Source organism: Alligator mississippiensis, chromosome 3 (genome assembly GCF_030867095.1).
Source record: "Alligator mississippiensis isolate rAllMis1 chromosome 3, rAllMis1, whole genome shotgun sequence".
Taxonomy (NCBI): Eukaryota; Metazoa; Chordata; order Crocodylia; family Alligatoridae; genus Alligator; species Alligator mississippiensis.
Window position 1 is genome coordinate 178,204,163 of NC_081826.1, and position 20,508 is coordinate 178,224,670.

The 20,508-nt window shown below is 46.7% G+C and overlaps 1 protein-coding gene across 6 annotated transcripts in view; it reads right to left on the reverse strand.

Annotated features, from left to right (window-relative positions):
- Positions 1–20,126, reverse strand: part of DENND4C (DENN domain containing 4C) — a 177,188-nt gene extending 157,062 nt beyond the window's left edge. For 4 of the 6 annotated variants that reach the window (XM_059724675.1, XM_059724674.1, XM_059724678.1 and 1 more), the window contains exon 1: positions 20,010–20,125. The gene's annotated coding sequence lies outside the window, so the exon portion shown is untranslated. Of the gene's footprint in view, positions 1–13,625; positions 13,840–20,009 lie in introns of those variants that run through there. The other 2 variants (XM_059724672.1, XM_059724676.1) reach the window with 2 other exon arrangements.
- Between the last annotated feature and the right edge of the window lie 382 nt (positions 20,127–20,508).

Below are 20,508 nucleotides of genomic sequence, written 5' to 3' on the forward strand. Positions count from 1 at the left end.
TCCTCAAGAACTGCACCATCAAACCCTTGCTATACTTAAGATACATCGATGACATCGTCATCATTTGGACTGAGAACCTACAATCTCTGATTGAGTTCCATCAGAAATTCAACAAATCACCATCCCTCCATCCGACTTTCTTTAGAATACTCCAGCATCAACATCTCTTTTTTAGACACAATGATCAGTATCCAAAAGGGTAAAATACAGACCACAGTATACAAGAAACCCACAGACCAACATACATATCTGCACAGAACCAGCAATCACCCTAAACACACCAAAAAAGCTGTGATATATAGCCAAGCCCTCAGATACCACCGCATTTGTACTGAAGAGAACACCCGGGATTGCCACCTCACCAATCTTAAAAAGGCTTTCACCCAGCAAGGACACTCCTCCAGAGAGAGAGAGAGAGAGAGAGAGAGATCGCACGTTTGAAAGAGCCACCCGGATACCACATGAAGAACTGCTGCAGTACAGAAGAAAACCCCCCACAAATCGCACACCGCTGGTTATGACGTATCACCCCTCCCTTGAACCTGTACAGAAAATCCTCAAAAAATTGCAACCCATACTAGAAAGAGACTCTATTCTTAAAAAGATCTTCCCCGAGCCACCCATCCTAGCCTTCAAACAAGCACCAAATCTCGCCAACCTCATCACCAGAAGCAAACTTCCTCAAGCCCAGAACACACCAAAAGGATCCAGACCGTGCCATGACAAGAAATGCAAAACCTGCCAACACATCTCCACCACCCCCACTATTACTACACCCCACAACAGAGCCATCAGCATCCCTGGATCTTACAGCTGCACCTCCAGAAATGTAATATATCTCATCCAATGCACCAAATGCCCTGATGGAAAATACGTAGGAGAGACCAAACAACAACTGCGCACCAGAATGAACGCACACCGGAAATCTATCAAAGACAGAAATACCCAATTACCGGTGGGGGCACATTTCTCACAGAAGGGCCACTCTCTCTCCAATCTCTCAGTCCTGATCCTCAAGGGATCTATAATCTGCCTGGCAACTGACTCCCCAGCCCAGCCTCTGGCTTCTTTACTTTTCATTCCATCCAGGAAAAGCACAGACCAACTGCTGAAACTTCCTCAGCCTGACGAAGGGTTTTTAAACTCGAAAGCTTGCTTAATAACTGTTCTCCAACTATTTGGGTTGGTCTAATAAAAGATATCAAATTCACCCAAGGAACCTTGTCTGTCATTAATGAGGAAGCATTATTTGTTACAATCAGTAACAAAGCTTACTTTAAACAGCTCAGGAGATCAAGTTACTTCCATCTTTTTTTTCCCCCTTTTCTTTTCTTTTTTTTTTTTAAATCAAAAGCAAATACATAAGCAGCACTTCTAATCTTGATGAAAATACACAGCAACTAAGCATTTCACTTAGCTACCCATTTGCCTTTGCGCAGCTCCATTAAAAAAAAACTGTATCCAGAAAAGTCTGCTTACTATTAAAGACAGTATATTAAGCAGAAAACAGGGGAGGGTGGCAGCTTTAAGACTAACTTGCTATGAATTAATCTTAAAGGTGCCACCTTGCCTGCCCCTACTTTCTGCTTGATATCAGACTAACACAGACTAACCTATCTATACAAACCAGAATATTAATTTAACTAGATTGAAAAAATGAGCTGGGTAAGAGAGACCTTTTAGAAGTTTGAGACCAAAAACATGAAACTTTTTTTAATCTGTGCATTAGCCTTCAGGAATAAGTAAAGCATAAATATTTTAAGACTACAAAACTGAAATAGACTATGAAATCTTTTACTGTTCAAGTAAAAAGCAACACAAAAAGCAAGCTGGATTTCCTAATGCAATAACTAAAACATTTTCACATCCCATTATTAAAATAGTTAAGAGTCATAACTTCCATTCTTACTGACGTAGCCTTTTAACTTAATGTATTTGTGTTTTCCTTTAATGGCAGAGTTCTCACTCATGCTGTAACAAATTTCATTGTAAGTTAAAGGAAATGCCCACACAAAACCTATTTCCTTCCTTAAGCAGCTCTATGGGGTATGCTCAAAAAGCCCACAGTGAATGAAACTTGGCCTACTTCTAGAGATCCCATTTCAGGCTTTGTTCACCCAATGGCTTATTGGCTTATTTTTTATTGAAAAGAGTGGTTTAAGTCATCCCAGAATGATTAAAAAATTCAATCCCAATTTACAAAGTAACTTATTCCCCAATATTTTTCCTAGCTGCTACCCCTTTATTCCAACAGCCCAGTGATCAGGTCATTCACCCAAGACAAGTGAGACCCAAGTTCAATTTACCTCCCTAGAGACTGTTCTAACTATCATGAGAAAAAGTTACTATGGGAAAGATTATTCCTGGTCTCTTTTGCAATGTTTCTCCTCTTATTGTATACTTATTGCACTTACTCAAATCCAAGATGAGGTTTCCCCCCGTCACAATTTGACATGGGGTGGGGGTGGAAAGACTCATCCTGGGGCAGGCAGTGTTTGCAGCTGCAGCTCCCAGACCCTGAGCCCAAGCGGTCACTGCGGCCCCTGCTACGCGCCTGGGGCCAGGGTGCCTCGTGCAGAGAGGAAAAAGGTACTCAGCAGAGTCTGCACAATGCCAGAGGGGAAAGCAGGAGGGGGTATGTGGAGGAAACTGCAGCAGCAGGGGAGCTACTACAGCTCTGGCTCCAGTGCTAACCAGGGCCTGGGGCTGAAGCTACTGCTATTGCCTGACTGGGGCCTGACCTGGAACCACCATGCAAGGGACATAGAAGGAATTCTAAGAGTATGTCAAAAGTAAGAGGAAGAGCTGCAAAACCATAGGTCCCTTATGGACTGTGAAAGGCAAATCTAGTTACAGATGATTTAAAGAAGGCTGAAGAATTTAATGCCTTTTTAAACTTCAGTTTCCGCATATAAGGGTACCTACCAGATGATGAATGTAGTTAGAGCCACAAAGATAGGGAGAGACCAACAGCTCAGAGCAGAGCAATCTTTTCACCCTGCAGGCTGGTTTGATCCTGGTGTGGGGGGTATGCAGCTCAATCCTGATCTGTCTGTGGGGCTGGGGGCAAGGCAGAGCAGCCCTGATCCAGATCCATGGGGGAGAGGAAAGGGGTGGAAAAGCCCAGATCTGGACCGGCAGGGCAAGGCAGGCCCAGACCTAATTCCGCTCCAAAGGCAATGGCCCATGCAGGGCTGGATCCAGCTGTGCAGAGCTTCCACTACTCCCCACTGCCAAGTTTTCCAATCCATGGGGATCTCCATGAGCCAGCTGTCATGCCTCCACAGGCTGAATCTGGCCCATGGGCAAGAGGGTGAGCACCCCTGGCTTAGAGTAATGACAAACAGGTATGGGATTACTTAGAGAAACCAGATGCTTTCAAGTCAGCTAGGCTGGATGGGATGCACACTAAGGTACAGAAGGAACTGGCTGAGGTAATTTCAGAGTCAATGGATACCCTCTTTGAGAAGTCATGGTCAGGTGATGTCCTGGATGACTGGAAAGAGGCAAGCATAATGCCCATCATTAAGAAAAGGAAGGAGGAAGATCTGGGGAACAATAAATCAGTCAGCCTGACCTCTGTGCCTGGAAAGATCACAGAGCAGATTTTCAAGGAGTCCATTGTGAAGTGCCTAGAAAAGAACAAGAAGATCAGAAACAGCTAGCAGGGATTCACCAAGAGCAAGTCAGACTTCATGAATCCGATTTCCTTCTACAATAAAGTGACAGGCTCTGTAAATGGGGGAAGAGCAGTGGATGTGGTACATCTCGACTAGCAAGGCTTCTGACACTGAACTACAGATAAATGAAAGTACTCTAAGGTGAATACATAACTGGTTGGATCTTCACACTCATGAGTAGTCATCAATCGCTCGATTTCTATTTGGAATGAGGTATCAAGTAGGGTTCCCCAGGAGTCTTCCCTGGGTCCAGTATTGTTTACTATCTTCATTAATGATTTGGATGATGGGATCAAGTGCATGCCTAGCCAGTTTGTGAACAACACCAAGTTGAGTGAAGTTGCAGATACAATGGAGAGTGCAGCTAGGATCCCGAATGACCTGGATAGATTGAAGAAATGGTCCACAAACAACCAAATGATATTCAGCAAGGACATATGCAAGGTCCTGTAGTTGGGATGAAAGAACTGCGTGCACAAATAAGGACTGAGGAATAACTGGCTAGGTTAAAGTACTGAAGAGAAGGACCTGGGAGTTATAGTAGACAATAAGCTGAATATATATAAGACAATAAGCTGCCTATAAGTTCATCACGGGGGCACAGAAGGGAATTGGCGAGTTTTTATTCACCAAGGCGCCCCTGGGGGCTACAAGAAATAATGGCCACAAGCTAGCAGAGAGCAGATTTAGATCGGACATTAGGAAGAACTTCTTCACAGTTAGTGTGGCCAAGGTCTGGAACGGGCTCCCAAGGGAGGTGGTGCTCTCCCCTACCCTGGGGGTCTTCAAGAGGAGGTTAGATAAGCATCTAGCTGGGGTCATCTAGACCCAGCACTCTTTCCTGACTGTGCAGGGGGTCAGACTCGATGATCTATTGAGGTCCCTTCCGACCCTAACATCTATGAATCTATGAATCTTTGAGCCAACAATGTGCTCTTGTTGCAAAAAAACCCAACAGCATATTGGGTTGTATGACCAATATTGTGGAACAATAGATATACTGAATAGCGATAGCCATTCACCCACTCAGAACATACTGCTGAAGTTAATGTTTTCCCAGGACAGGCTACCTCACCTAGTATTGCTGGCTCCCAGCTGATAAAAGACAATGAGCAAACGGAAAGCAATTTGTTCTAGACTATTTTCAACACAAATACTAAGGTCAGTTATACACCAGTAAACCATCACAAGGTGTGGGCAGAAGTAACAACTGAACCATTTCATGAGCCAGCTGTACAAAAGTATGTGTCATATGAAACTTTCCAGAAACAGCTAAAAAAAACTGCAGAACAGTACCTCTTTAACTGAGGCACTATTTTGAAGTGGCTTACTTTTTGCTACATCTGTATGGGGGAAGGGGACACACAGGTCCTCCAGAATCCCACATTGCTCTAGTCTCCCTGCGCTCTTCCACAGGAAAGGGAGTGAGTGCCAGGTAGACAGTCTGCAGTCTGGATGACAGCCTGAATACTAAGCAGCCACTGAGTCCCACTCCCAGCCCTGGCTGCTCTAGCCCTCAGGGCCTGCTGCCCTTGGTGCCTGCCTCTTCAGCTCCAGTCCTCCCTACCTCTCCCTTCTGGTAAGAGGGGGAACAGAGTTGATAGAGGGGACTGGGGCCAATGTTTCCCTCTAAGGTTTAGAGATCCTTGATCAATCCTGGCTGGGAGTGTGAGGGTATCTCAGTGTGCCCATCCCTCCCGCCTCTTGCAGCAGCCCGTGGTTGGGTTGGAGTGGCAAGCGGCTGGATGCAAAGCCGGCGGCAGCGGGGGTGAGCATTGGTGCCCCCTTGCTACAGCACTGGGTGCCCCACCCCAGGCCAGCGCCCTGGGGGCCATGGCCCCCTACACCACTCCCCCCCCCCCACCCTGTCGGTACACCACTGTGTGCACAGCATTAAAAAGTTATTGTGCAGCTGCACACATGTGCAGCTTAGAGAAAATGCTGACTGGGTCTAGAGGCAGCAGGGCTGGGGAACTGCTGCCACATGCCATGCTCTTCAGCCCCTGTTCCAGGAGTGAAGAGGCAAAAGAGACACAGTAGATGGGACTGGGACAAGAGCAGTGGTTCTCATCCTTTATAGAGGCAGGGCACAACTTGCCAATTAATTTTTGTTTTTTAAATGTGGCAGAGTCCCAGCTGAGAGTCACTGTTGTGGTACCTCCATTTGCTTTAGTGGTTCCCAACCAGGTGCCACTGCTGCCGCCAGGTAGAAGTGCTCCACACGCCTGGTACACAACCAAACCAGGAATGGCCACAGTGCGCGCACACGTCCTTGCTCCATAAGGCAGGCAGAAAAGTCAGCTTGTGCTGCAGCCCTTCCTGGTCCAGCCCTCCACCTCCACACTCCTGGAAACAGACACACAGACAGTTCTATATGCCCCACACATCTGTTTCCAGGAGACACAGTACAGGGTAGAAGCAGGAGGGGCTGCAGCACAGGCCAGCTCTCCTGCCTGCCTTAGGCTTATCAGAGATCCCCAATGAGGCAGAAAGAAGCATGCATGCATGCTGCACCCCTTCCCCATCTGGCTGTGCACCAAGTATGAGAGGCACTTGTAACTGGCTGGAGCAGCAGCACCCATGCCACGGCACTCTGGTTGTGAACCACTGGGCTAGAGAGTCAGAATCCTGGTTACAGGGAACCGGGGAACTCCCAGTCCTCCAGAAAAATCTCCACCCCTCTCCAGCACCCCCTGGCTGAAAAGCCATGGCTGCCTGTGGCCACAATCATGTTGAAACATCCCAGCTGCAGATAGCCAAAGGGGCCATATGTATGTTCCCCTTCCCCACTGAAACATTTCCTTTTTCAAGAATTTCCAAGCATGTTCCTCACCCCTTACGTTGACACCAAAAAGAGATTATTCCCACCTACAACATCTCTTCCACATGCACCCTCAAGTGAAAAAGACTATATTGACAAAAGCACAATTTTATCTTAACCATGGCTACTGAGGGGTTCTTGTTGGCAAAGCATTGTCAGAAATCACACCTCAGTATACCTTGGACTAACAGAGCTGTGCCTAATGCATCATATATCAGATAGTACCACAAAGCAAAGGCATTGGCTGCCTTTGAATGTCAATCCAACTCAGAAAAAAGGTGAACAGCCCCTGCTTTGACATCCATCCCCAAAGAACCAGAGCAGCTCAAGGAAAGCGATTTTAAAACAGAAAGTGATTATAATGAAATCAGCTAACCTTGAAAAAATGACCTCCTACAGATTAGTTAACCTAGCCCCCACTACTGTATTTACCTAGCTAAACAGTAGTTTGAAGTTGCCTAGATGACTAGCAAGCAGACTCCCCCATGGTTTTGATTAAAAATTAGTGGGTAAAGGCAACATTTTTGTTTGAAATCATCAAGAAGTATTGTCACAACCCAAAGTTGTGGTTTTTGTTTGTGTGCGCGCTTCGGCACCGCTAAATTATTTTCCCGCCAATTGTCGCTTTCTTTGCATGGTAGAGTTCTCTGCTGCGAGAGAGAACTCTGGTGCAACGGGGGATTTCCCGCCAAATTACAGCTTCTTTGCAGGGTGCATTTCTTTTGCATACTAGTGATACACACACGCTGCAAAGGAGTTCCCACCATTTGTATTCGGATTCGCGCCACATTATTGGCCAATTCCAAACGTAGGCACACGTGGCGGCTAGTTATTGGCTTGCTAGCCGTACAAAAGCTTGTGTGGTTTCCGCCCAAGTTGGAGGACTCCACGAACACCAGGAGAGAAAGAGAGAGAGAGAGAGAGAGAGAGACTGTGAAGATCTCCAAGCGCTGTGGACCCTCGTGGACCCAACGCGCCTCTCCTAAGCAGGCAATAGAGGTGATAGAACCGAACCTACGGACTTTTCACTTCTAGCCTCTCCCCGTCGCTGATCGCAATCCCAGACGTATCCCTTTCCTGTAAACTTCGAACCCGCAGAGCCTAAGTAACTCCGGGGAACTCTTCGAACCCCGAACCGGACCCGCGGAGCCTAAACAACTCCGTGGGAGCAATCGAATTTGTCGTGTTCCTCTAGCGAGGATCTAAGCAGGAGCTGTGCCTGGAAACCTGTCCAGCCTGCACCAATACCATCTTCGGGTGTAAGTAAACAACCTTTTCGATCAACCGTTACGCCTCCGTAACTAATTCTAGCTCACGCATACCAAACCGCCCCGCGGTTTTCTCCAACCCCGCGTGCCCGGGCTGCTGGCCACAGCCCACGTGCGCAAAGACGGGCCCGGCTCGCCCCCGGCCCGCACAAGTATAAGGTACAGGGATCTAATGGAAGGAAGAAAAGAACAAAGTCTGTGAGAAGTCATACAAATTCTACCCATATCTAGAAGAGGTTTTGTTCGTTTGATTAATGAAAACCGGAAAACCATGTAACTAGTTCAGAAAATAAAATGGCAAGCCAATGACTCATCATAATACCAAAAAACATCCTGGGAAAGACTTTAAGTAAAGTTTTACAACTTAATGATAGTCAAATGTGGCACCTTGACTGTACTTTTGTGCTTTACCATTCTCAGTTTCAAACAACATTAAAGTTTGTGAGAATATGCAGATAACATACTGAGAATATGCAGATAATGTGCTAAACAGCATCATTTTTAAAGAGCTGTTATAGATCTATTGATTCTTGGATTTTACTCACTATTCTTGGATTTAAGTTTCTGTTTTACTCTGGTTACTTCAATGACCAAACATAGCATATGGTTTTGCTAGCATAGCTAGATTGCTTGGAAAGAAAGTTGCACTTCCAACATAGTTATGTCAATAACAGTGGCAACATACTTGTAGTTATACCAGTAAAACCATGCTTTTACAAATACAGCTTGCTTTGTTTTTGGGGTGCGGTTTTTCCGTAGCAGTACAGAGTGCAGCTTTGCCTGGGCAGTATGCTTACCTAAGAATATTGGTGAAAGACTCCTAGGGTAGGTAGACTTGCACCAGAGTTTCCTGAACAAGTTCAGCTATAAACAACAAAAACCTCTTACTAATACGAGCTGTATCTGCAGGGCCTGGCAGCAATGCTGCACAAAACTGTAAGTATAAATAAAAAAAGTCAAAATGTTCATAGCAGCTGCCCTAAAATAGGATCTTCAATACCTGATGTCCATGGGGAGCTTCTGGATGTTCAATATGGTTAGAAATCTGGCCAACTTATTGAAAAGTCTAACACTACCTTAGCCAGACAGCACATGTAGAAAAAGGACATCTGGATCTTCCAGGTTAATGGGGAAAAAAAAATCTAAGTGTATATTTATGATACACATACTTTAGGGGCACACCTCCTCAATCCCCAGAAAGCCGACTAGTTATAACCAAGCACTCTTGAAAGTTTAGCAGCAGTAACAGAAATGAATACAAAGGCTGTTTCTCCGATTTGCTTGCACTTGAACTGTATTTGCAGCGTAACATTAGTTTCATGGTTTAAAAAAATATATAAGCGTGTAACAGAAGGAATTAGTATTCTGCTCTTTCTCTTCTGTATCTCTTAGATCAGGGATGTAAAGCATACAGCCTATGGGCTGGATCTGGCATGGGGAGGTGGGCCATCCTGTCTGTAGGGCTTATCACCAGGGATCCTGGTTTTCTCCGCTTAAAAATTGCAAATTCCTGATTAAAAATCCAAAATTCTCAGATTTAAAAAAACCCTCAAAATCCTCATTATTCTGTGATTAAAATGAAATGCCATTATATAAAGTATCAGTTGAACGCAATTTTTATTGTTTTACTGATATATTTACAATTTTAAAGCAATTTGGAAACTTACCAGTGCCTCAATTATTCTAATATAATAAAGGGTTTAGTCAATCTGTGTGTCTGTCTGTCTGTAACGCTTTTGGGCAACTGTGCATGCGCCGCTGAGAGGGCCAGTGGCAATTGGTTGTGGGACCTCTGCCTGCTCAGGCAGGGAGAGAGCTGCCGCCACCTTAGGCAGGGAGGCAGGAGCCCTGCTGCTCCACAGGAGGCGGCAGAGCCACCTCCTCAGGCAGGGGGAAGCCCTGCTGCTCTTTGGGAAGATGCAGGGGTGGGCGGGCAGGGGAGATGGAGCCACCACTGCCTCAGGCAGAGGGAAGCCCCACTACTCTGTAGGAGGAGGTGGAGGCAGGGGAGGAGGGAGCTGCTGCTGCCACCTTCTCATGTGGGGGGAAGCCCTCCTGCTCTTCGGAAGGAGGCGGAGGAGGGCAGAAGGAGGCGGAGGAGCTGCCGCACTGGAGGCTAGGGGAGAAGACAGCGGTGGCGGAGGGACTGTTTACATGGCCATCCCTGAAGGATGAGCAGGGGGCAGGGTAGGGGAAAATAAACACTCCCTAACATTCATGACAGGCAACCGGCTAGTAATGAAGTAACTTCTAAATACCTATATATTTTGGGGGGTTTTTTAATCATAGAAAATCAGAGCTCCCTCTACCCCCTCCACTTACCAGGACACAGGTCTGGCAGGGGCTGTCCCCCCCCCCAGCTGCTGCTTGACTGTTCAATGCCGCAGTGTCCTGCCCCTTCCCATGCTGTTGGCCCCCCATTCCCAAACCACAGCCCCCTCCCCCCCAGCCCTGCCAGTGCCCCTCGTTCCCGATCCATCCCGCCCCCTACCCCCTGGATGAGCTGACTGTGGCTCCACCCCACTCCCCCAGCCAGGCCCCACTGCTGCGTGTTCTCGTCCCAACCCCGTGCCCCATGCACAGCTCCAGCTGGCCAGCACCCCCAGCCCCAGCCCTGCCCCACTCCCTCTCTCACCCTGGAAGCCTCAATCTGCTCTCCCCCTCCCTCCCCCTGCCCATTAGACTCATCTGCTGGGAGCTGCAGAAGGTGTTCCCCACACTGTCTGGCTGCCATGTGCACGTGGTGCCCCCTGCCCAGTTGCCCTACTTCCTCTGCCTCCAGCCCCTTGCAGGCTGGAACTCTGGCAGCCTGCAAGGAGAAACCCACCATTTCTTGCCTTTTTCTCCTTTAAAAGGAGAAAACCCATGTTTTTCCATGGCGAATGGAAAACCTGGATCCCTGATCATCACAGCAAAGTCTGGCCAGGCCACGGGGGACTTGAGTTTGTTCCCTCCTGGAAGAGCCAGCAGAACAGGCAGTTCTGCTCAGGACCTCTGTGTGAGCAGAGCCAGTTCTGAGGTGCTGAGACCTCAGGAACTCAAATCAGAACCATATTTCCAGCCAACACAATACCCAGGAAATTAATGCTGCCACAGTTCACCACCCCCTCTTCCCAACACCGGATTTATCAACATCACTGCCACGGGCAACAAAAATTGGCAGAAGGCACATGGCATTAACCCCTTGACTGATGGCAGAGAATGTAGCATGTCAATTGATTTGAGTTTAATGACCCTGCTTTAGATCTATTTTCATTAGCAGGCATTTGGTGACATTTCCAAATACTACATGGTTTAAAATTCATAAAAAGTGTCTTTGGATAGTACAAGGAACATCCTTTTTCTCAAGCCTACCAACATCCTTGAAAGGATTTTGTTTTTGGAATACATACAGCATTTCTTTATATTTTCAGAAGTGTAAGAGTGATATGGTCCAGAAATTATGCAAGAGGCAAGAATTTCTTAGGATGATATCTTTTATTGGACCAACTACGTATGCAAACAGGGGCGACACGGGTGCACGCAAAGCTTATCTAACTTTATCCCAACTACATCACTGGTCCAATAAAAAGGTATCACCCTAAGAAATTCTTGCCTCTTTAGTATTCTGCCTGACAGTATAAAGTTACAAGTTTTGTCTAGAGAAATTCAGGACACTTGATATTTGTTCAACTACATCCATGTTTCCACATCAGCATGAACTTTTTCTACGATATTCAGATGGATTCCAAAGCTTCTTACTTTACATCAGGTCAAGCACTCAGAGTATTAGGAGTGAAGGCATCAATTTTGCCTCCAGTCTGGTCAAACTGCTGTTCTCACTTCCAGTGTTGGCTGGTTGATTAGCCCTGTTTCCAGGTTCCCCAGTTATCCCATGTGATGATAAACAGGCTGATTGAACAACCTGCTCCTCTGACTCAGGATCTTGTTCTTGTTTTCCTGTTATAACCTATTATTACAAACATACAAAGTTTCAACCCACAAGCTTCAAGGCATTCTGTAAAGTTTGGTGGTAACCAGTATTTATCTTGATATGATGAGGATGTGGGGGGGGGGGTTTATTTGCCATGTTCTCCGTTTTATCTATAACATTATAAAAGGGCAAAGTGCTACAGTGACTAGTTGCCAAGCCCAGGCAATCCCCTTAGGCACAGCCACAAGTTATCTTTAGTTTTAATCACTTCGCCTTTCATATGCTGATCTTCATTAGCCTTTCAGTGGCCAATGAAGTACTCCTGTTCTCTCCCCCACCCATACCTCCTATCGTAAATAAATTGAAGTTTTAACCATCCCCCTTCTATTCCATTTTACACCCCAAACTCAACTACTTGATCCAAGGAAACACATGCAACTTTCCCCTAGGCAAATCAGGTACCTTACTGATTTACGAGTTATCACTCCTTATTCTTGACAGCAGAAAACTGATTTACACATTACACAGACAAGGTGGAAAGATATCTTATTGGCTAAAAGCTTGACGCAGGTAGAAGCCTTATCTGGGAGAGTGTCTGGTTTCCTGTCCAACAAATAACAAAGAAGGCTGGGTATTTATCAGGCACAGCAACTGAGCTACTAGTTAGAGAGGCTGGCTTAAGAGGTTGTGTGGGAGCTGAGCAAAAGGAAAATAGAAGGAAAAAAAAAAACAAAACAAAACAGAGAAACTGCCACTGAAAAGGGGATAGAAGGGGACCTTACTGATGTTAGCCACCCAAAATAAAGTCTTGCCAGAAAGGGGTAGGACCAGGAAGAAAGGCACTAATGAGTTTCTCCAAGGCAGCACTTCAGTTTAAGCATTTTTGTGTTAATAGAATGAACAAAAGGTCTATAACAAGTTGGAACAGGAGACACTACAGCTGAGAAATCCAGACCTAGTCAGTGTAATGGCAGCCATTTTTGCCAGGAAGGCAAGTGACCGTAAATAGGCTTTGTAGCAAAACTGCACTCATTCACTACTCCAACAGTTTGCTTGCAAGGGAAAAGCAGCTTCTAATAAGTTGTTACAGCCTTGTAATTGTAAACTCAGCTGCTGCTGTCAGTGCCAAACATCTTAATATGCAAGTCAATCCCTGATTTATACTATATTTAAAACTACTGCATAAAAAAAAAAGAGAGTTGAAGACACTTGATTCGGCGCATGGGGTGAAAGGAAAGGGAATAAGCCCAGTTTTAAAGAACAGTGCAACTCAATGCAAAATAGGTCCAATCAAAACCAGCTGGTTTGAGATTAAACACTCTATTTACTTGTGCGCTATTTAAAATGACATACAAGCCAAGTCTAAACATACTTTATCTCATGATGCAGCATGCAACAGCTTCGAGTTTCCTATTCTAAATCAAGAAAGATTATCATCTGCTTCAACATTTTTAAAACCCTTTCATGGCTCACTACTGAATGCCAAAACAAACGGTAAGCATCAAGAGCTTGCTAATGCTTTCAAGGAACTGAAAGCATCAGAATCCACCAGGTATATGGGAGTGCTAGGAGAGAAACAGCACTGGGTAAAATGCAAAGAATACAAAGCATTAGACAAGTCAATTAGAAAAAGGGACTAAATTAAGGGCATCCCAGAGGAGATACGAACAGACAAGACTGTGAGCATGTATTCTGTAACAAACTTAACTTCAGAGTCCTGTTTCAAATCACCAGGATAACCAATGCTGGGCAGCCATATGCTGAACTGGCACCTTATGTTTGCCTTGCAGAAGCTTAGCTAAGCTGTACAACTGCAGCTGTTACTTGCCACTAAAAACTCAAAGTGTAAGCCAGCATCTCCAAATTTGCTGAAGGCCTCAAACAAAAACTTTAACAAAAATAATCTGTACTCGACTTTGGAATCAACTGTCATTATTACTCACCATTTCATTCCTGCTGAGACAGGACAGGACGAGACACAGAGCTGCATGCTGTACCGTGGATGACCTCCCATTCCTGTGCAGCAGCATTAGAATTGAGGGGGAGGGGGGGGGACAACGATGACATGCTTCTACCTCCCAACAGATCAAGGAGCTTTGCTTCCCTCCAACAAGGCTGTCTCAAGAGCCCAGTAGAGCTCAGAGCCCACAGGATCATATTCTGAACATCTGCACGATATATAACAAGCAGAATTTTATTTTGGCAATGCACAGGCAGGATTCTGAAGAGTAACACTCCCCACCTCTTTAAAAGGCTCTTTCTTTTCTAAATGGAGAAAAAGTCTCTTGTTTACAGCTTTGTGAGTTTAGCTTTGTTATGGTGAACTTGAGTATAGAACTTTCTAACTATCACAAAGGGTCGTGGGTTGTTCAGACGAATGTGATGCTCCACCCCCTTAGCCTCCCCCACATCCCACGCAGGGAGAAAACATGGGCTGGAGCCCCAAGTTTGTCCCTGAGCCAAGCTTTACAGACTTCGGGCACCGGGAAGTTCCCAAAAAAGAACGTTGACGGGTCAATTGGAGTGGGGTTTCACTCCTGCTCAGGGCTCACAACTTCAGCTTCCTTTATCAGGGCCACAATATGTTTCAAGGTTGCGTTAACCACTATCACTGTGACCGGATCTTGGTTGAGCCCTTTTGTCTCGATCACGCCACCAGGGACCCTGAGCACGCCAGGTCTCTCTCTCCCAGTGGGGGTCTCCACCACCAGCAGCATATTCTTTTCATCCCTCTCAATCCAATTACATACAGTAGGCAAAACCATTGGCCCTGTTCAGGGACGCGCTGAGGCTTTGCTCCAGAGAAGTGCAGGGTCCCCACAACCTCAGGGTGACCCCACATCTCTCTATGCTCCCATTGTTCATACACCTCTGAGCACAAGGCATGCATCGTTAACAGTTGTTGGTAACCTGGGCCAGCCTGTTTACAGTAGACAGCAAGAACCTGGAAAAGGATGGAGTTGGTCCCTACAATGAGAGTGGCCCCTTTCATCCACCCTGGACCAGGGCATACTAGAGCAATGGTTGACACTTCTTCCTTCACCCCAGCTATTTCAGCAGGGAATTTTAGCCTCACATTCACATAACCCCTATAAGGATACTGTTCCTAACATAAGCCACAAAGTCCCAGCCCCACAAGGGGAAGCAAAGTCAAGTGTCTCAGATGTTCCTCATAAAAGGATTCAAATAGAATGGTAATCTGGGACCCACCGTCTAGAATGGCCCAGCATGGGTGACCATTCACAGTCACAGGGACCTCCGCACGGGGTCCCAATAGCCCTTTTGGCATTGAATTTACTGAGGGTAATGTGCGGGAGTCTGTCTGGGTCCGGAGCGGAGCCGACTCCATTGCTCTGCCCCTTCCTCATTTCCCGCTGCCCACTGCCCTTTTAACCTTTCAAATACCAATTCAGGGTTCTCAGGCTGAGTGCACTCCCGAGCCATGTGCCCCAGCTCCCCACATCTATAGCAGAACCCTGGGGCCCTAGAGTGGGTACGGGACCGAGGTCCTCCCGAGACACGATGATGAGGTGAGGGCTAACCCCTGGGGGGAGGTTCTGGCCATGGCAGCTGTTAGTGCTGGAGCCACAGGCTCCTGCTCCACTCCCAACAAGGTGTCCTCATGGGGAGCCACCTGACCCATGGGTCCTCTCCGGGGGGGAAACATCCTTTGGGACCCACATAGTCTCTCCAAGTCTGGATATCTCTTCCACTTCATGAATCTCTCGGAGGAGGTGACTGAAGTCAGGTGGGTTGCTCCTGCTCCCTGCTAAGTTGAGGTTCTGAAGTAAGTCTAAGCTATACCGTGCCCAATATGAATTTGCCGGACCCATATCTGATCAGCGTCGGTAACACTAAGTGCTCCTTGGATCACCAGGGCATACATTGAAAGAGCCTCGCCCTTGCGCTGGAAAGTTCCCAAGCAATTCGTAGTATGCCCCACCACTCCCTGTGGGTTGGCCAAAAGCATCCTGAAGGACCTGCAAGCATTGCTGGGTGGTGATAACAGGGTTCTGGAGTTTGGCAGTCCTCACAACCCCAAAGGCAGGCTCCCTCAGGACCTCCAGCAGACAGCGTCACTTATCCTCATCAGGTATTTGCCAAGTCAGTAAAGTCTCTTGAATATGGAAGAGGCAAGAGTCGAATCCTTCCTCCCCAGGGGATATAGGGGACACTACAACGCCCCGAGGGGTCAGGATTCAAAAACGGTTAGACACTTACAATCATAGACATATTTATCCAGTTGATAAAAGACAGGGTTAACAAAATATAAAACAAAAACAGCAGAACAAACAATACTGGTTGGTGAAATATAAAAGGCACAAAATGTCAAATAACAAGGAATATAGGGCCTAGGTACCTAGAGGGAGAAAAGGGGAAAACACAATGACCCCCTTCCATGGCAACAAGAACTTCTCCCTGTTACTTCACTTAACCAAAGACACCCCAGCTGGGACTTGAACTTAGATCTCCCACATGGTAGGCAGAAACTCTACCACACAGCCACCAATGCTAGTACTATACCAAGGTACTAGGGGTCTTGGCCTTCCAGGAACCCCAGCCTCACATCAAGCTGCTCAGCCTCTTATTGGAGGAGCTGACAGCAGAGCTGGGAACCTATCAGGTCGCCGCTCAGATCCTTGCTGAAGCTAGGGAGCCTCTCCTGCTGGCCGCAACCTCTCGTAGGGGATCCTAGAGCCCAGCGGGGAGCCTCTCCTGCCAGCCACATGCTGTACTGCTGAGGGTTTAACTGCTGCCTGCAGGTCCCACTCCTTCAGGTGCTTCTGGGGCAACTGCTCCCTCCCTGCTGGCCCAGCTCTTGCCAGCTCTTTGAAGCTCCTTCCTTGTGGTACCTCGCTGGTCTCCTGAGTCAGCTGCACTGCCCCTTTTATCCCCCTCCATGTGACCCAAGGGGCCAATCAGGGCGAGTCTCTGAGGCCTGATTGGTGAGGAAAGGGCATCCCAAGTCCTCCAACCATCTTTTACCCTTTCAAAACCCCAGGGCTAAGTCACTGCCAACTAGCCCATCATACATAAAATGGACATTAATCCATTGGGGCAATGCACAGACCATCAGCCTGCTAAACCTGTACTGAATGGGGAAAGAGGATGCCCCGTGTGTATATAGTTGCCATAGCACAAATCTAGACACACAGACACACACACGGGTGCAATAGATCTTTTAACTGTAAGCCACCCTCTTCAGGGTTATACTCTTCTTCGTAATAGTATTATTCAGATTGCCCTGTGGTTCTGTAGTGGAGAACTGGTGGTGTTTCCCCACAATTAGAAGCCTATATCTATCTATACATGCAAAGCAAACTCTAGGATCTGATGCAAATGAGTGAATAGCTCTGCGGAGACTATTTAATCTAATTTCCATTCTCTATACCTACTATCAACTGAGTGGTGGAATTTTTACTTGGGCTTAAATAGTCTTAGATGAACACCAGCAAAGGCATTATACACATAATATCGTAAAGAAAAAATTAAAACAGGAAAAGCAAAGACAGGTGCAGATTCAGACATTAAAAACAATAGACTAAACATGAAAAGTCTAGTACAAAACACAACAAGCACAGCACAGAGAAATGTCTTCAGACAGTCACAGCTGCTATACAAATTCTATTAGTTTAAGGAATGAGATGTCAACTTACAACTTGAATAGCCAAGTTTGAATTAGTAGCTGCCTAACTTACATCTTAGAATACTTTTTGAGACATCTGACATCTCAATTTTTTCACATTTTATTAGGCAAAACAACAATTTTGTACAATAGAGTAGACAAAATAGCTTAAATGATTTCAGACTCCTTTTGTTGCATCACCTCCTGCAGAAATACATGGTTAGTGACTCTACAATCCCCCAGCCAGGATTTGACCTACCAAGAAAGATTTGGTCCTCCCCGAATCACATCTGGACACTTCATGGAAAATGTGGACACCTACTCCATAAATGGAGAATCAAAGAGAGTCTGTGGTGCGATTTTTCAGACAGAGCACCACATTGTGAACAATTGCCCAATTAGATCATTTAATGGCAATCTAAAAAATCAATTCATGCACCTACCCCTGAACCAGTCAAATGGATATCAAATTTAGATATTAATCTACGAATGTTGTATGAATGCTGTAATGCTAAAAGGTCGTATGAAAGAGACAGAGAGAGAGAGGAGAGAGAGAGAGAGAGAGAGAGATCAGCTCAGGCATAGTCATACAAGGCATCATAATATATTACACTCATCACATCCACAAGCAAGACAGAAAGGAATCAGTAAATTCTTACAACAGACTAATGTTTGTCAAATTTGTCATAGGCAGACAAGGAAGAGCACACACCAACTGCAGAAGTTTCCTCAGCCTGACAAAGGGTTTTTAAAGCTGAAAGCTTGCTTAGAATTCTTTTCCAACTATTTAAGTTGGTTTAATAAAATATATCAGATTTAGCCAAAGAACTTTGTCTGCCTATGTCTTTAGACCAATGTGGCTATAACTTACACCCCTCAAATTTGTCAAGACACTGTCAAGATATTACTTGGATTTGATTTTTAAAGACACACAGGATTTTGTGATAACTCACTGAAACTGATTTTCTTTTCCCAGCCATCACGTTTTTTCCCCAATATCACATGGCTCAAGCTAGTTTGTTACTTTAAGATTTCTCTGGAGTGTGCTGGACAGCTGCCACCAGATTGTTCCTTAACCAAAAAAGTTTGTGGAACTTAGTAAAATAAGAGAGCTTTCTAAATAGTTCTGGCATATGGTTCATCCCACCATTAATGGTTTATTTTACGACAGTAACAGTTTATCATGTAAAGTTTATAATATATTTTCTGTCTTTTTATTGCATAAAGTACTTTAATGGTGTCCTGAGAAAGAAATAAAAAACACAAGCCAATATGCAGCTTCAGTGACTGGTCATCATCAGAATGGATAGGCCTATATTTGCATATAGTAGTTTTACCTTTGTAAAAATTGTCATAATAGGTCAAAGAAAAGAAAGAAATCACTTATTCTAAGCCTCCCAGAAATTTCACTGAACAGATTAAAAGATCAAACAATCTGTTTCTTCACACACTCAAACCTGATGCAGAAGATTTGAGAGTCAAGGACAGGCAGCAACTTTGATGCAACTATCTCCATCTAGTTATTTCAAGCACAGAGATCCACTTATGGAACAACAAATTAGCTTATATTTTGGGTACGTGGCAGCAAAGAGAAAGAAAACTCCACTGAGGACTACTTTTAACAGACAGCCATGTTGTCTCAGGACACGTCTGGCCAACTTTGGCCAAGCCTATACTAGAATTCCAACATCTCACCTGGTAAGACAACACCAGAGATGTATTCAAGTGCCATACAGACACACAGAAAGACAACCCTAGCTCCGCTCTTGCTAGGGAAGTGTTAACAACATGGCCCTGCAGCTTACAGCACAAGTTAACCACCGGAAAGTACCTTGGTGGAAACGGCAGCCCAGATATACTGTTAGAAGCTACCACATTAAAGGATCCTGTGAACTACAGCAGGGCACCCAAGATGCTTGCAACAGCTTGATCCTGCAGCAGTGAGAATTGCTATTTCAAAGCCATGCTACAAGTTGACAGAAGTTAAAACTCCAGTGCTATTTGGGAATGGGACCTTGAGGGTAATGTCGACCTTTGACAGTGGCAACAGGGATTAATGTTACAAACCAGAGACCAGCAACCTACACCCCACTGCTTGGGGACAGGACCTTGAGGGGAAAAGTCTACCTTTTGCAGTGGCAACAGAAGTTAGCATTGTAAGCCAGGCAACGCATTTGCAGCATCCATCGGTGGGAGGCTTCTGTGCTCTCCCTATGTCACTGCGGGATAAGTAGTGGCCGGCTCCCAGAGCCCACCAGGCTCTGACTCAGGCTGGGTGGAGATAAATCACTTACCCCCCTTATAGCACATGCCAGCCCTGGGGCCACTGGGCAGTCAGCCTCAGGCTGCTTGGGGAAGGGGAGCTGCCCTGCCTAGGGCTAGCTGGTGCCAGGAGGGCGGGCAGGGGGGCGGGGCAGAGTGGGGAGGCAGAAAGGGAACAAACAAACAAAAAACAATCGGGGGGGGGGCTGGGGCTGCCCAGGGCTTTCCCCTCACCACTTGCCCCGCACTACACACAGGGGCAGGCGCTCAGCCCTGCCTGGGAGGCGCGGGCGCGGGCCCGGGCCCAGGCCCAGGCCCAGGCCCAGGCCCCGGCCCCGGCCCCGGCCCCGGCCCCGGCCCCGAGTCGGGGCAGGAGGGATCCAAGCGAGCGCGGTCGGGGGCATTCGCTCGTTCGCCCCAGCCCCCCGCTGCCGCTCACCTGCACCGCCTGCGCTGCAGCCGCCTTAGGAGCAGGCAGCCCCGCAGCCGCAGCCGCGGCGGCTCGGGGAGGAAGCGGCCTCCATGTTCCTTCTCCCCCGCGAACGGCGGGAGGCGGAGCTGGGCCCGGCCCGGGGGCGGTGGCCAAGCGGAGCTCCACGCCCAAGGGCCGCGTCGTAGGGCCCGACCCCACAGGGACCAAGGGGCCGACGTTGCTCCCCCGTAGGGTGGGCCTTTTCTGCCCCGTGCCGTAGGCCGCTACAGGCCTGCTGCTCACACGCAGGTGCTGCAGGCCTGTGTTGCCAAGCGGATGGTAACGATGGGGTTTGCATAATAATGTCAATCCAGAATAGTAAAAGTGTCCAAAATGTGTTCCCAAACTCTGACAAATTGTGCACAACTAGTTTAAAACGATACACCCTGAAGTACCACCAGCAAAATGTTGTCATATCAAGTAATTATAATAAACGTGCTTATCCGTACCACCAACAGGTTGCCTA